At 46.1% G+C, this 13,314-nt stretch overlaps 1 protein-coding gene and 1 pseudogene across 2 annotated transcripts in view; one reads left to right on the top strand and one right to left on the bottom strand.

Moving 5' to 3' along the window:
- Positions 1 to 1,678: 1,678 nt before the first annotated feature.
- LOC142586050 (uncharacterized) overlaps positions 1,679 to 13,314 on the top strand; it is a 79,668-nt gene continuing 68,032 nt past the window's right edge. For both annotated transcript variants that reach the window (XM_075697301.1, XM_075697300.1), the window contains exon 1: positions 1,679 to 1,827. The gene's annotated coding sequence lies outside the window, so the exon portion shown is untranslated. The remainder of the gene's footprint in view (positions 1,828 to 13,314) is intronic.
- LOC142584477 (uncharacterized) lies at positions 9,623 to 11,962 on the bottom strand (annotated as a pseudogene).

Below are 13,314 nucleotides of genomic sequence, written 5' to 3'. Positions count from 1 at the left end.
CTCATGGCATGAACACACTTACAATAAAAAAATCGGTTTGTGCATTGGTTCATTGCATAGCACCAACTTTAAGCGATATTTTTCTCGCTTATCATGACCGACTTATTGCTAGTCGCATTGATAACACCATGCTTGTGAAAGATTTCCGTTTTGTGGATGACTTCTTGTTACGTTTTGCGTGCGAAGGTCAAGGTTTTTAGCCTGCTGTTTCAGATGCACTTTGCCTATTCAACGAGTGCTTGTCGCCACTTGTCCTGACGCATGAACTACCGGTAGATGACTCGTTAAGGTTTTTAGATTTGCCACTTAGTATCTCCAGAGATCATTTGTGCCAGATGTACGGGCCCGGAGGGAACAAGCCACTTTTGTCTTATCTGTCGGCACATTCTAAGCTGGTTAAACGGGGCATTGTAAATCTTTGCTTCACAAATGCCCTAAACAAGTATTGCTTCCACTCTTTAACGCGCATTCTCCAAGCGCAGGCCGCCCGCCTAACATATGCTGGGTACCCCGAGCTTTTGTTAGTTTCTGTCGCAGAAAAGATATGAAAGAAAATCAAGCTGGGAGATAAAGCACCAGCTCACAGCGCTGCCAGTCGCGGTGCTCCCTTACTTGCACAAGATTTCGCACAGCTTGAAGAAGTTGGCAGCAAAGTAGATGGTAAAGTTGTTTTTTTCTGCTCTGGAAATATTAACAGTGCTCTGCAGGCGTGTGAATGCTCGTGCCACACGACGAAATACTTGCAATCCAAACCATAGGAAGCGATTTGGAGCATGAGCTGAGAGTGTGGTTTACATGATTCCCTTGACTTGCGGAAAGAAATACATTGGCCAAACAGGCAGACGTTTAAATGAGCGATTGAAAGAGCATTTTTACAATGTTTATACCGCCGTGCAAGCTCATGTTAGCATTCACTGCAGAGATTGCCAGTGTAACCCTTAATTTGAAAACTTCGTCGTAATTCCCAAACACCGAGAACAGCATACACGTGAAATCATAGAGGTTGACAAGATACAGCGGCTGGGCGACCTTAGCATCAGCATGCCGTCTATTGCCCTCACAAAAAACGAAATTAAGTATTTAGCTGTGATGCAATAGGGGTTCATGTGTGACTTAATGCAAAAGTTGTTTTTTCATTACCTTTGCTCATGTATATAGTTGTGGCGATATCGCAAATAATTATCAGTTGAAGTCAGCGCCTGTATTGTGCTCTTCCTTCAGTCCTCGTCTTTTGCGCTGTGCAAACATGTCTATATTGATTTAAATGTACCCCTATTTATTATATGTAAGCAATGTGCTTGATTCACACACGAAAATAAGCCCGTATACATCTTTCGAAATGGCAGCCGTTCTAGACACAACCCCCCTCCCCTTGAATAAAGTGCCGGCTGACGGCCCTGCGCGCACTCACTCACTCACGCACACGCACACACGCAGCAATCTCACCCGTTGGAGACGATCACTCTGAGCAACCGCAGCGTTGCAGGCTTGGCGCCAAGCAAAATTCGCCCCGCGCCGTATTGTGGGTTTGTGAAATTTCTAGTAACGCGTGCCGGCGCCACACAGACTAGGACCCTACCCAAACGCCCGTTTGCCTCCTCATCTCTCTGTTCCTCCACGCGGTGCATGCGCGCATGCGCGAGCAGCAGACGCGGAGGAGCGGCCATGTCTACAAAAGCAGCCGCTGGGGCCGCGCAGCCGGTTCGCGCTACCCGCCGGCTGTGCCCGTGTGCAACGGCGTTTCCGCGGACCGTGAATGGTGCCCGAAGACACGACTTGCACGGCGTACCGCGCAGATCTCTATGAAAGGACCGACCAAACAGTTCGGTGAGCGCCCGTTCTGCTTGCTGTCTGGTGTGTGGCGGCCGTTCAACGGCGTCGATGCGACTACCTTGGCGTTGCGAGCTCGCACATTCATTTCCCAAAGTACTGCACTTGATTTGGAAGGAGCAAACGACCCACTGTGCATGAATCATGTTGAAAAGTTACTCGATTTAAGCTGCCGAATTGCACGCACGGCGTGCATGTGCGAATTTGCCTTCCGTTGCACGAATAAAAAATCGATTCTGTGCCTGTCTCCGCTTAATGCTACCGCCTCTATGATGCTGTACTCGCTTCACGTTCTCCGCGACTACGTCATGACGCAGCATAAGGGTACAACACATCATTGCAGGCGCTATTAGCGCCTCATCGTCATTTATAATAATACTAATCAAAAACTTATTTACCGTGCCCAGAATCAACTTTGAGGTCTGATAATTGCGCACGGGTATAGTAACGTAAAATTAACTTCAGAAAAACTACACGATAATGAAAGTAAAAACGAAGGAATCATTTTGGCGGAATATAAGAAAAAGAAACTAAACACAATAACACGTAAGAGGTCAATTATAGAAAGGAACAGTCAACATTAAACTAATCGCAATTAAGAATAATTCACAGCAAGAATGAAGGATGGAATATTTCAGCAGAACTCGCATCACGATGAAAGTCGAAGTTAATGCCATTAGCATTGAAGCACAGAGAAAATAGCGGGAAGGCGGGAGATGGAGATTCAAGACGATGAGCAAAGGGAGAACAAGGTGAAAGCAGGAGCCGACGTTTCGACAAGTGCACTTGTCTTCTTCAAGGCGACACATGCTTTCCTCGCAGGGTTCTTCTAAAGGGGGGAGGGCGCCCGCCGTGGTTGCTCAGTAGTGTTCGGCATGCTGAGCACAAGGTCTCGGGATCGAATCACGGCTCCGGCGGCCGCATTTCGATGGGGGCGAAATTTCCGGAGTCCTCCACTACGGCGTGCCTTATAATCAGAAAGTGGAAAGAGCTTTAGAATCTATTCGCTGAGCTGAATTTAAAGCTATAGGCAACAGCACTTCGTTTGGTTGCTTGGTGTTTTTTTCCTTCCTTGCCGTTTGTTTCTTTTTTTATTTATTTATTCATTTATTCCATTTCAATATTTCCTTTTCTTTGTTTTCTTTTTTTTTTTACGAGCACCGGTTTCTGCCGCTCCTTCTATTATCTCTTTCAAAGACACGATAGCCCACGACCACCAGACACGCCGGCTGACACTAGGCCGTTGAAACGCGATTGACAGACGGCCTTGTCACTAGCGTTGTGCACAGCACTATTTTTTCTCAATTCGACACCCTCGCCGGTAAGAAAAGAAGAAAAAAATACACTAAACAACCAAACGAAGTGTTGTCACCTATAGCTTGAAATTTGACAGCGAATATGTTCTAAAGGTCCCCTTGAATCGTTTATGTCTATTGGTTGAAATGTATTGAACTTATGGATAAGGTATGATTTTCTGTATTTTCTTTCTCGTTCAGAACGGAAATTTGACTGTAAGATGTAGAGTTTAAGTTCATGAAAGTTATGACGTGTTGGTTGAAGTGGTCGGCGACGGCTTTGTTAGGCTTTTTAGCTTGACAAAGCCTTGACAAATCGACCTTCCCTCGTTGCCGCACCCGCCCGCCTTACGCCCTCTCCCCTTTAGAAGAACCCTACTTATATATACTGTGGCGAGGACAGCATATGTCACATTGAAGAAGACAAGTCCCCTTATCGAAACGCTGGCCCCTGCTTTTATTTATTTATTTATTTATTTATTTAAAGATACCTTACAGCTAGGCCCCTAGAGGCATTGTTTAAGGGGGGATAGTACACTCAAAGGTTTTACAATAATTAGAATACATATGTGAATATATATACAAAAAATACAGTGTAAGAAATGCGCTACCATGCAGTAATGTAGTGTTAAAAATTGTGCAAAAGACAAACCGAATGCTTTTGAACGCGAGAGGTAAGTGAACAAGAAATTTTCCCAAAGTAAAATATAACCAATATACAGAGCGAGCGGGAAAATATTTGGCTATAATAAAACAGTATTTAAGGGATAGTGGTACAATAATAACAGCAAACTCCAGAAAAAGTAACACGTTAGGTTATGTAGAGTTTGAAAAATGCGTTGCTAGAAGATGCCGGAATTTTTCTTGGTCACTCTCATAAGCGATGGCATTAGGAAGATTGTTCGAAAGGCGAATGGCTCTTGGAAGAGCGGAGTAGTTAAATGAATTAGTCTTTCCGTAGATACGCGTGAAATTGAACTGATTGTACGGCCGGTGTGACCTGTAAGGAGGAGGTTCAAGAGGCAGGACTGATGGTGCTGTATTATGGACATACCACGGCCGCTCGATCCAAAAGCTCCTTGCTTTGCATCGAGCGGCCGTGGGACATACTTATGAAATAATGATAGCAGGGCTATGTCACGACGATCATGCAAGGGCTGTAGTGAGAGGTCGAGTTTAATTTGGGTTATGCTTTTGTTATAGTCATAACAACGTGAAATAAAACGCGCAGCCCTTGTTCACATTGTTCTCGTTTTGCTCATCGTGTAGCAGTGAAGCAGAAACACACCCTATTACCAAATTCGCCACTTCTGTGTTGCCGACGTTTTTCAATTTTGTGTTACCGATATTTCCATTTCTCTGTAGCTCAACACCCTTCGCTCTACGCAAGCTCCGGTCCCATTCTGTTCACTTTTCTATCACTACATGTACGCGGCTGGTTTTGATGCCGACTTTCTCGCTTCTTTCTGACTTGAATTTCCTGTTGCCGACTTCTTCACTTTTCACGTCTTTTTCTGCTTGTCAGTCAGTGGCATGAACCCATTTTTGGAGTTCACGTGCCCAGTTGGACATACTGAATGGCCCAAGTTGTCTATTCGGGCAACTTGAGCAGTGACCCAAGTTATCCTTGCACATGCACACTTCCACATACCTGTAGCAGCCCAAGTTCTACTCCCAAATTTTCCATGGACCCAGTGACAGTTGCCGTGAAAGAACTTAGAAGTGGACATCATACCGAAAAGTGCGTCAAGTTCCCAAATGGAGCCAGTCACATTAAAAGACATACACCCTTGCTATTCTTTTAATAATATCGCACTGGCATCGGCCGCCATGTAGCGGCGAGGGGTGGTACTGATCCGAACAGCGCAACAGAGTACATTCCAACTGGAAATCGCCCTGCACGTCCGCGCATAAAGTCGACGATGCCACCGCCCCTCTCCGCTACAATTAAGGCTGCTGCCACGCCTTGCGGTCGGCGCTTGCGCGATATCATTAAAAATTTGCAAGGGTGTCTATGCGGCAAAGTAACTAAAACACAACAATGGTGAAGCTCGGAACGAAACAATGATAGCGGCATATAAAAAATATGAAGATTAACAAAATAAATACAAAGATTTTATGTTCTACCTGTACGCACACTTGACGCTCCCTGCCGATCTTATGCGAAACACGATGCAACTGAGGAGTTCGGGGCAAGTGAGGATGCCATGTAGGAGGAGGAGGACAAACATTTACTGAAAAAAAGACAAGCAGGTGTCCTTCTGCTTGTGCGGGGATGCGCCCTCAGTCACGGGCTCCTGCGGCTGCAGCTGTCACCCGGGACCGCCGTACCAGTTGTTGCTGGTCACGAGGGTCGGAGCTTGTCAGCACGGCCTTCCACTGCTCTGCTGTGGGGTTGAGTAATTGCGGGGCCGCCTTTATGTTGGAGCACGCCGATGTGGTGTGGTGTAGGGAGGCGTAGTCGTTACAAGCGGGACATTTGTACGAGTATAGTGGAAGGTGTATTGCGTGCAGTCTGCCTAAATTTGGTTGGTTTGTAATTTCCGCCATGCTACGACGTGTTCAGCCTCCCCCTCCCCCTGTCAAAAGTGTGGGGGTTCAAAGTATGTCATTTGCCCCCCCCCCCCCCCCTCACACACACTTTTGAAAGCGGGCACTTTCGGCTGCATGCTGGAAAGCCCAACAAATGTACAGCTGAAGCTAAATTTTCTTTTTCAATAGAGAGAGAGAGAGAAGTCATAACGGAAAGGCAGAGTGACCACATAAGTAATAGACACTGTGCTTACCTCATCAGGTAAGCACAGTGTAGGCAATGTTCCAAAAGGGTAGGTTAAATACGCATATTCTAGTAGATGTATGCAAGTGGTCCATAGCGTTATTAGTTAGTCGGTTTTATAAAAAGTGTAAAACTTAGACGGCTGCGCTGGCGTAGTTACAACTACAATTGAGGTCAAATTTTGCAAACATAAGGGGAACAACAGTCTCCAAGTTTCCGCCCCATATGTCAGCACCGGTAAAATTCCCTGATTGTACACCTTCCGTTTCAATGATGATGGTAAGCTTCCAGACAGGAGCTGACAATGTCTGCCGTGTGCGATCCAACCCATTTTTATTATTCTGCGAATTTCCTTCTCATGATCAAGGTCCCCTGTGAGTAATTGACCTATGTAAACGTACTCCTTCGCAGACTCTAGAGGCCGACTGGCGATCCCGAATTCTTGTTCCCTTGCCCGGTTATTCATCATTATCTTTGTCTTCTGCATATTAATCTTCAGCCCCACTCTTACACTCTCTTTGTTAAGGTCCTCAATCATTTGTTGTAACTCGTCTGCAGTGTTGCTGAATAGAACATAGTCATCGGCAAACCGAAGGTTGCTGAGGTATTCGCCGTCGATCCTTATTCCTAAACGTTCCCAGTTTAATAACTTGAATATTTCTTCCAAGCACGCAGTGAATAGCAATGGAGATTGTGTCTCCTTGTCTGACCGCTTTCTTTATAGGAATCTTCCTATTTTTCTTGTGTAGGATTAAGGTAGCTGTGGAATATCTGTAGATATATTCCAAGATATTTACGTAAGCGGCCTGTACTGCTTGATTACGTAATGCCACTATGACTGTTGGTATCTCCACTGAATCAAATGCCTTTTCGTAATCTATGAAAGCCATATAGAGAGGCTGATTGTACTGTTCGGATTTCTCGATTACCTGATTAATGACATGGATGTGATCCATTGTACAGTATACCTTCCTGAAGCCAGCCTGTCCCCTTGGTTGACTTAAGTCAAGTGTTGCCCTTATTCTACTGGAAATTATCGTAGTGAATATTTTATATAATACTGGAAGTAAGCTAACGGGTCTATAATTCTTCCATTCTTTAACGTCTCCCTTTTGTGAATTAGTATAATGTTTGCATTCTTCCAGTTTTCTGAGACCCTTGCAGTCGATAGACAATTCGTATAGAGAGCTGCCAGTTTTTCAGTCATTATGTCTCATCCATCTTTGATTACATCGACTGTTATCCCATCCTCTCCTGCCGCTTTTCCCCGTTTCATGTGTTGCAAGGTCCTTCTGACCTCATCGCTAGTTATAGGAGGAGTCTGTGCAACCTTTTCAATACTACTTCGAATGGAGGTATCGTGGCTCCTCTGGGTACTGTACAGGTCAGTATAGAATTCTTCCGCTGCTTTTACTATACCTTCGAGATTGCTGATGATATGACCCTGCTTATCTTTCAGTGCATAAATCTTGGTTTGTCCTAGGCCAAGTTTACTTCTCACTGATTTCAGGCTGCGTCCATTTCTTACGGCTTCCTCAGCCTTTCCCACGTTATAATTTCGAACATCCCTTATCTTGGCCTTGTTGATCAATTTTGACAGTTCCGCGAATTCTATGTTATCTCTTGAGTTGGACACTTTCATTCTTTGTCGTTTCTTTATTAAGCCCTTTGCTAATCGGGAGAGCTTGCCTACTGGTTGCCTTGGTGTCTTTCCTCCCACTTCGATCGCTGCCTCTGAAGCTAGCCTAGTTACGGTTTCATTCATTACCTCTATGTCATCTTCATCTCTCGGTTCTAAGGCTGCATATTTGTTTGCAAGTACCAGCCTAAATTGGTCTGCTTGTACCCTTACTCCGTCTAGGTTGGCCTGTTTCTTCTTAACCAATTTTACTCTTTCTCTCTTCAAATTGAGGTGAATCCTAGCCCTCAGTAACCTATGGCTACTGCACTTTGCCCTACTTAAGACTTTTACATCCTGCACTAAGCTGAGATTGGCAGAAAGTATGAAATCAATTTAATTTCTTGTTTCACCATTAATGCTTTTCCAGGTTCACTTTCTGTTGCTACGCTTCCTAAAGAAGGCGTTGATTATTCGCAGCTTATTCCTTTCTGCGAATTCTAGCAGCATCTCTCCTCTAGCGTTCTTAGAATAGAGGCCGTAGTTGCCAATTGCTTGTTCACCAGCCTGCTTTTCCCCCACTTTTGCTTTGAAGTCGCCCACTACTACAGTATACTGAGTGTGCACTTTCACTCATCGCTAATTCAACATCTTCATAAAACCGATCTACTATATCATCACCATGAGTGGATCTTGTAGCGTAGGCTTGTAGTACCTTTAATCTATACCTCTTATTAAGTTTGATTACGAGTACCTTTTTTTCACCTTTTTTTCTCCTGGGTGATTTTAACTTCCCGAACATAAAATGGCAATCCCAACTCGTTTATTTAGAGCACAATTCGTCTGAGTGTACTCAATTCATAAACCTATGTTCTGATTTCAACCTCAGTCAGCTCGTCCACCAACCAGCACGCATTACTCCTAATTGCTCTAACACCATAGATCTGATCCTCACTACATCACCTGACCTTGTTTCTGCAATAAGTTATCAGCCAGGAATAAGTGATCATTTAGTGTTGCATTTTGATATCCAAGCTCGTGTTTGTATAAAAAAAAAGTGTAAAGCATATCCGTGATTCTTCTAGAGCCGATTTTCAGGCTATGACGGTAGAAATGGAACGCTTTGTTGGTGAATTTATTGCCGAGCTTGATCAGCGCTCGGTCAATGAATACTGATTGATGTATAAAAGCAAATTACTGTGCCTTATTCATCGTTATGTACCCAAAATAGTTGTTAAATCTGACCAACGTTCCCCGTGGTTCAATACAACATTACGCCGCCTACGTAACAAAAAGAAGCGCTTGTTTCGATGCGCGAAACGTTCGAACCACGTTATACGTTGGTCAGATTATCAAGCTGCTAACGCTGCTTATGTTCGGGCGGTTGCTGAAACAAAACACGTTTTCTTTACTCTTACGCTTCGTTCATACTAGCACAGTAACCCTCGTAAATTTTGGAGCATTGTTGACGGGAAAACTAACAGGCAAATACATCTAGAATATTCCGACATCGCTGTTCCTGTCGATGAATGCTGCATTGTGCTGAATAATGCTTTCACATCAGTTTTTCATAAAGTGGCGCCTGTTTGTAACCCCTTGCTCGCGGTTCGGAATTTCCCACCTATGAATCCCATTGCAATAGATTGGAACGGTATAACCAATCCAATTAACGGCTTAAAAATATCTTCATCTGCAGGACCCATTGAAATCACGTCGAAAATTCTAAAATGCACTGCTGTTTATTCATCTATTAATCTATCTAAAATTTTTGAACAGTCCTTACAGTGCTCAATTCTACCCGACGATTGGAAAGATGGTTCCTGTTCACAAGTCAGGTACTACACATTCACCCAATAACTATAGCCGTATCTCATTAACCAGTATTCCTTGCAAAATTCTATAACATATCATATATTCACACCTAGTTAATTTCCTAGAAACCAATTCATTTTTAACCCTTGTCAGCACGGCTTTAGGAAGCACTTTTTATGTGAAACTCAGCTATTATCATTTACCAATGACCTGTTCTTTAATGCTGACCTAGGTTTTGATACTTGTGAACGTTTGGGAGGCAGGGAACAAAGTGTGTTTATTATCAGACAAGGGACTGCATATATAGGGACAGATACAAATATGAGCATGCGCACTTCGTACCGTAAGGGCATGTGTTAACATGACAGTGCGCATACTTACATCTTCCTTCTTTTCGAAGAGAAAACAAAAATGAGAACAAAGAATTTACAAATTCGCATGTCCGGGACCTAATGCTGCGGTCTCTCTGGCAGGGGGTAACGTTGTGGCGGTCTACGCAGACGGTTACTTCTACGAAGGGTGTCTTCAGGTTGTAGCTCCGCCACCTGGTCAGGCTGGGATACTGACTCTGCAGAAACTGTAGCTTCAGGGTCCGACGTAGGTTGCATTTCTTTGGAACTGAGATGCTCCCTGGTGCGCCGCAGCTCTTGTCCGCTGTCTGTAAGTAGGTTGTACGACCGAGGTGTGCCTGCAGGGCCTACAACCACAGCTGGCGACCAGGTTCTGCGTATGGTGTCGTACACTGATACTGGAGACCCACTGCGAAGATGGGGTAGACGCTTGGCCGTCCGGTTGTAGAAGATCCGCTGCGTTTCCCTTATTTCCTGGAGGCGATTGCGAACGGCTTGTGGTGGCACAGTCTGCGGTTCGAGGTGCTGGGGAAGAACCGGCAACTGCGTCCTTGTTTGGCGACCCATCAACCTTTGAACGGGCAACTTCACTTGCTCGTCCCTTGGCATGTTTCGCCACTCCAGCAAGGCGCTGTCAAATTCCATAGTTGCTAAAGGACACTTCGTTAGCAGTTTTTTCGCCTCCTGCACTGCACGCTCCGCCATGCCATTACCACGAGGATAGTACGGGCTTGAAGTTACGTGGGCAATTCCGAGCTGCGCAGCAACGGAAGCACGCGCTGTTGAAAGGTGGGCCGTTATCACTGCACAGCTTTGCCGGGATTCCATGAGTCGCGAAGACGAGCATGCACGCATTGTTTACCGCTGTCGCTGTTGTATGACGTAGCTTTCGAATCTCGAAAAAGAACAAGCAGAAATCCACGAGGATTAAGTAGGACTGGTCATCGTGGTGGAAAATATCAAGCCCTACTACTTGCCATGGCAAGCCTGGTATCTCGTGACTAAGCATAGGCAGTCTAGTGTTCCTGCGCTTGTACTTTTCGCACGCTGCGCATGACTTAGCTAGAGCCGAGATGTCCGCGTTCATGCCGGGCCAGAACATTACTTCTCTGGCTCTCATCTTCATTTTTTCTTCGTCTCCATGTGCGGCATGTAGCAAACGCAGAATTTCCGGTCGCTTGGCCGGAGGAATGACTATTTTGTTGCTTCTGAGGACCAGGCCTTCCTCAACATGCAGTTCGTTGCGGTAACACCAGTATGGACGCAGGGCATGCGGCACATGATTCTTCGTTTCCGGCCATTCTGTGCTCGAATAACGGCGCAGTTCAGCCATACTGGCGTCTTTGTTAGTTTCATGCCGAATGCTCTCAAGCTGCTGGTCTGACACAGGAAGAGAAGAAATAACGCTGACTTGAAATTGTTCTGTGTCGTCGGTTAGTTCCATAGCACTCGGGAAGCGAGAAAGCGCATCAGCTAGAAATAACTCCTTGCCTGGTTTGAACGTGACCTTGATTGGGAATCTTTGCAAAACAAGCCTCATGCGCTGCAATCGTAGCGGGCATTCACAAAGTGGCTTTTTGAATATAGATTCCAGAGGTCTGTGATCCGACTCGACGGTAACCTCTGACTGCCCGAAGATATAATCTTAAAGTTTTGTGCAACCATGAACAATTGCTAGTGTTTCCGTCTCGATCTGCGCGTAGCGCTGCTGTGCTTCCGTTAGCGAATGGGATGAGTAGGCAACTGGCTGCCCATCCTGTAGAAGAACGGCTCCTACGCCATGGTGACTGGCGTCTACCGACAAGGTCAATGGTTTTTCTTGGTTAAAATAGGCAAGGACTGGCGCCTTTGTGAGGTTCGCTCGAAATTGACGAAAGCTGTTTTATTGCTGGTCTGTCCAGACCCACGCGACGTCCTTCTTTAACAACTCGCGAAGCGGCGCTGACAACGTGGATATGTTAGGGACAAACCGAGCCACGAGTTGATCATGCCGAGGAAAACTTGCAGTTTCTTACGGTTTTGCGGTGGCGGGACTTGCACGATGTCTTCCACTCTGCTCGGGTCCAGGCACAGCCCCCTCTGGAGTCAGAATATGGCCCATGTAGCGGACTCTGGGCTGGAGGAAATTGCACTTGTTCTTATTGAGCTTCAGGTTGTGTTGTCTACACCGGGACAGCAAAGCTACTAAATTTCTGTCGTGTTGCTCTGGTGACTGTCCCCAAACCAATACGTCGTCCATAACGACGTCAACGCCCCTCAAGCACTCTTGTACCTGGTGCATCAGCCGCTGAAAAATTTCCGGCGCGGAAGCGATGCCGAACGGCATGCGCAGGAATCTGTATCGCCCGTAGGGCGTGCTCATAGTGCATAAGCGGGAGCTCGGCTCGTCCAACTTGATCTGCCAGAACCCTGACGATGCATCCAGAGTAGAAAAGAATTTCGCTCCATGCAGCCGCGGTGTAGGATATCTTCTAACGTCGGCATGTGGCAGTGCTCTCTTAGAAGTGCCTTATTCAAGTCGGATGGGTCCAAGCATATGCGTACTTTTTCTTTCTTTACTACCACAACCATGTGACTAGACCAGGAAGTCGTTTCTGTTACCTTAGCAACGACGCCGTCGCGCTCCATCCGGTCCAGCTCAGCTCGGACGCGCTCCTGAAGGGCGATGGCGATTCGTTGCGCTGGCTTGATGACGCCTCGAGCTTCAGGTTGTGGTAGGCTACGTCTTTGATTTCTCCCAGCCCCTAAAAGACATCTCGAAATCTTTCCATGATTTCGTTAGTTTCCAAGGCGTCTAGGGTGTTTATGCGGCCAATCAGCCCTAAACGTTCAGCCACCTTGCCACAGGGACCGCTTGTTTCACGATAAAGAATAGCGCCGTGGTAGACTGCGTTGTACTGGTGACCTGAAGGTCGATCTCCTTCGTCGCCTTTTCTATGTGCCCGAAAAACGACCGCAGCGTAGAGCAGCAGTCTTGTGCTGGCTTCGTAGTTAAGTTTCTGAGTGTCACTTCGGGCATGACGCAACAGATGGCTCTGGTATCAATTTTGCTGCGTATGGCGGAACCTGCGATGTCGACAGTCGCTGACCAGCGGTCGTGGCCATCAATTGCATTGACTTCGAGGGTTTGAAGAAAATAGCCCTCGTCATCTGCCATTTCGACCTGTTTTATCTTACATGCTTGGCCCCTCGGTCTCGCTTCTGGTTGGCGACACGCCCGCGCGAAGTGGTTTCGGCCACCACACTCGTTACAGCGCTTGCCTTGCGCAGGGCACTTTGCTTTTCCGTGTGTGTAAGAGCAGTTTGAGCAAATTCGGAGGCTTGCTTTTGATTTCACAGCATGTACGGTGGCCTCATCGGTTGCGCTTACTTCTGCCTCCCTGATCTCGTTAAAGTGCTCCTTCGCTTGTTCCCTTGCTCGACATATTTCCACTGTTTTGGCATACGACGGATTTTCAGACAGAAGTTTCTGCTGCAGGTCCTTGTCTCTAACTCCTAGAATTATTCGACTGCGCAGTAATCTGTCCTCCAGTTCTCCGAATTCACACAAGCGAGCAAGAGTTCGGATAACGATCAGCCCCTAGTTAAAAGATTCGCCCTCACGTTGATCTCGGGAGCCAAAACGAAACTCGT

This window comes from Dermacentor variabilis, chromosome 6 (assembly GCF_050947875.1).
Source record: "Dermacentor variabilis isolate Ectoservices chromosome 6, ASM5094787v1, whole genome shotgun sequence".
Taxonomy (NCBI): Eukaryota; Metazoa; Arthropoda; class Arachnida; order Ixodida; family Ixodidae; genus Dermacentor; species Dermacentor variabilis.
Note: the sequence above shows the minus strand (reverse complement) of the source record. Positions and strands in the feature narration are given on the sequence as shown.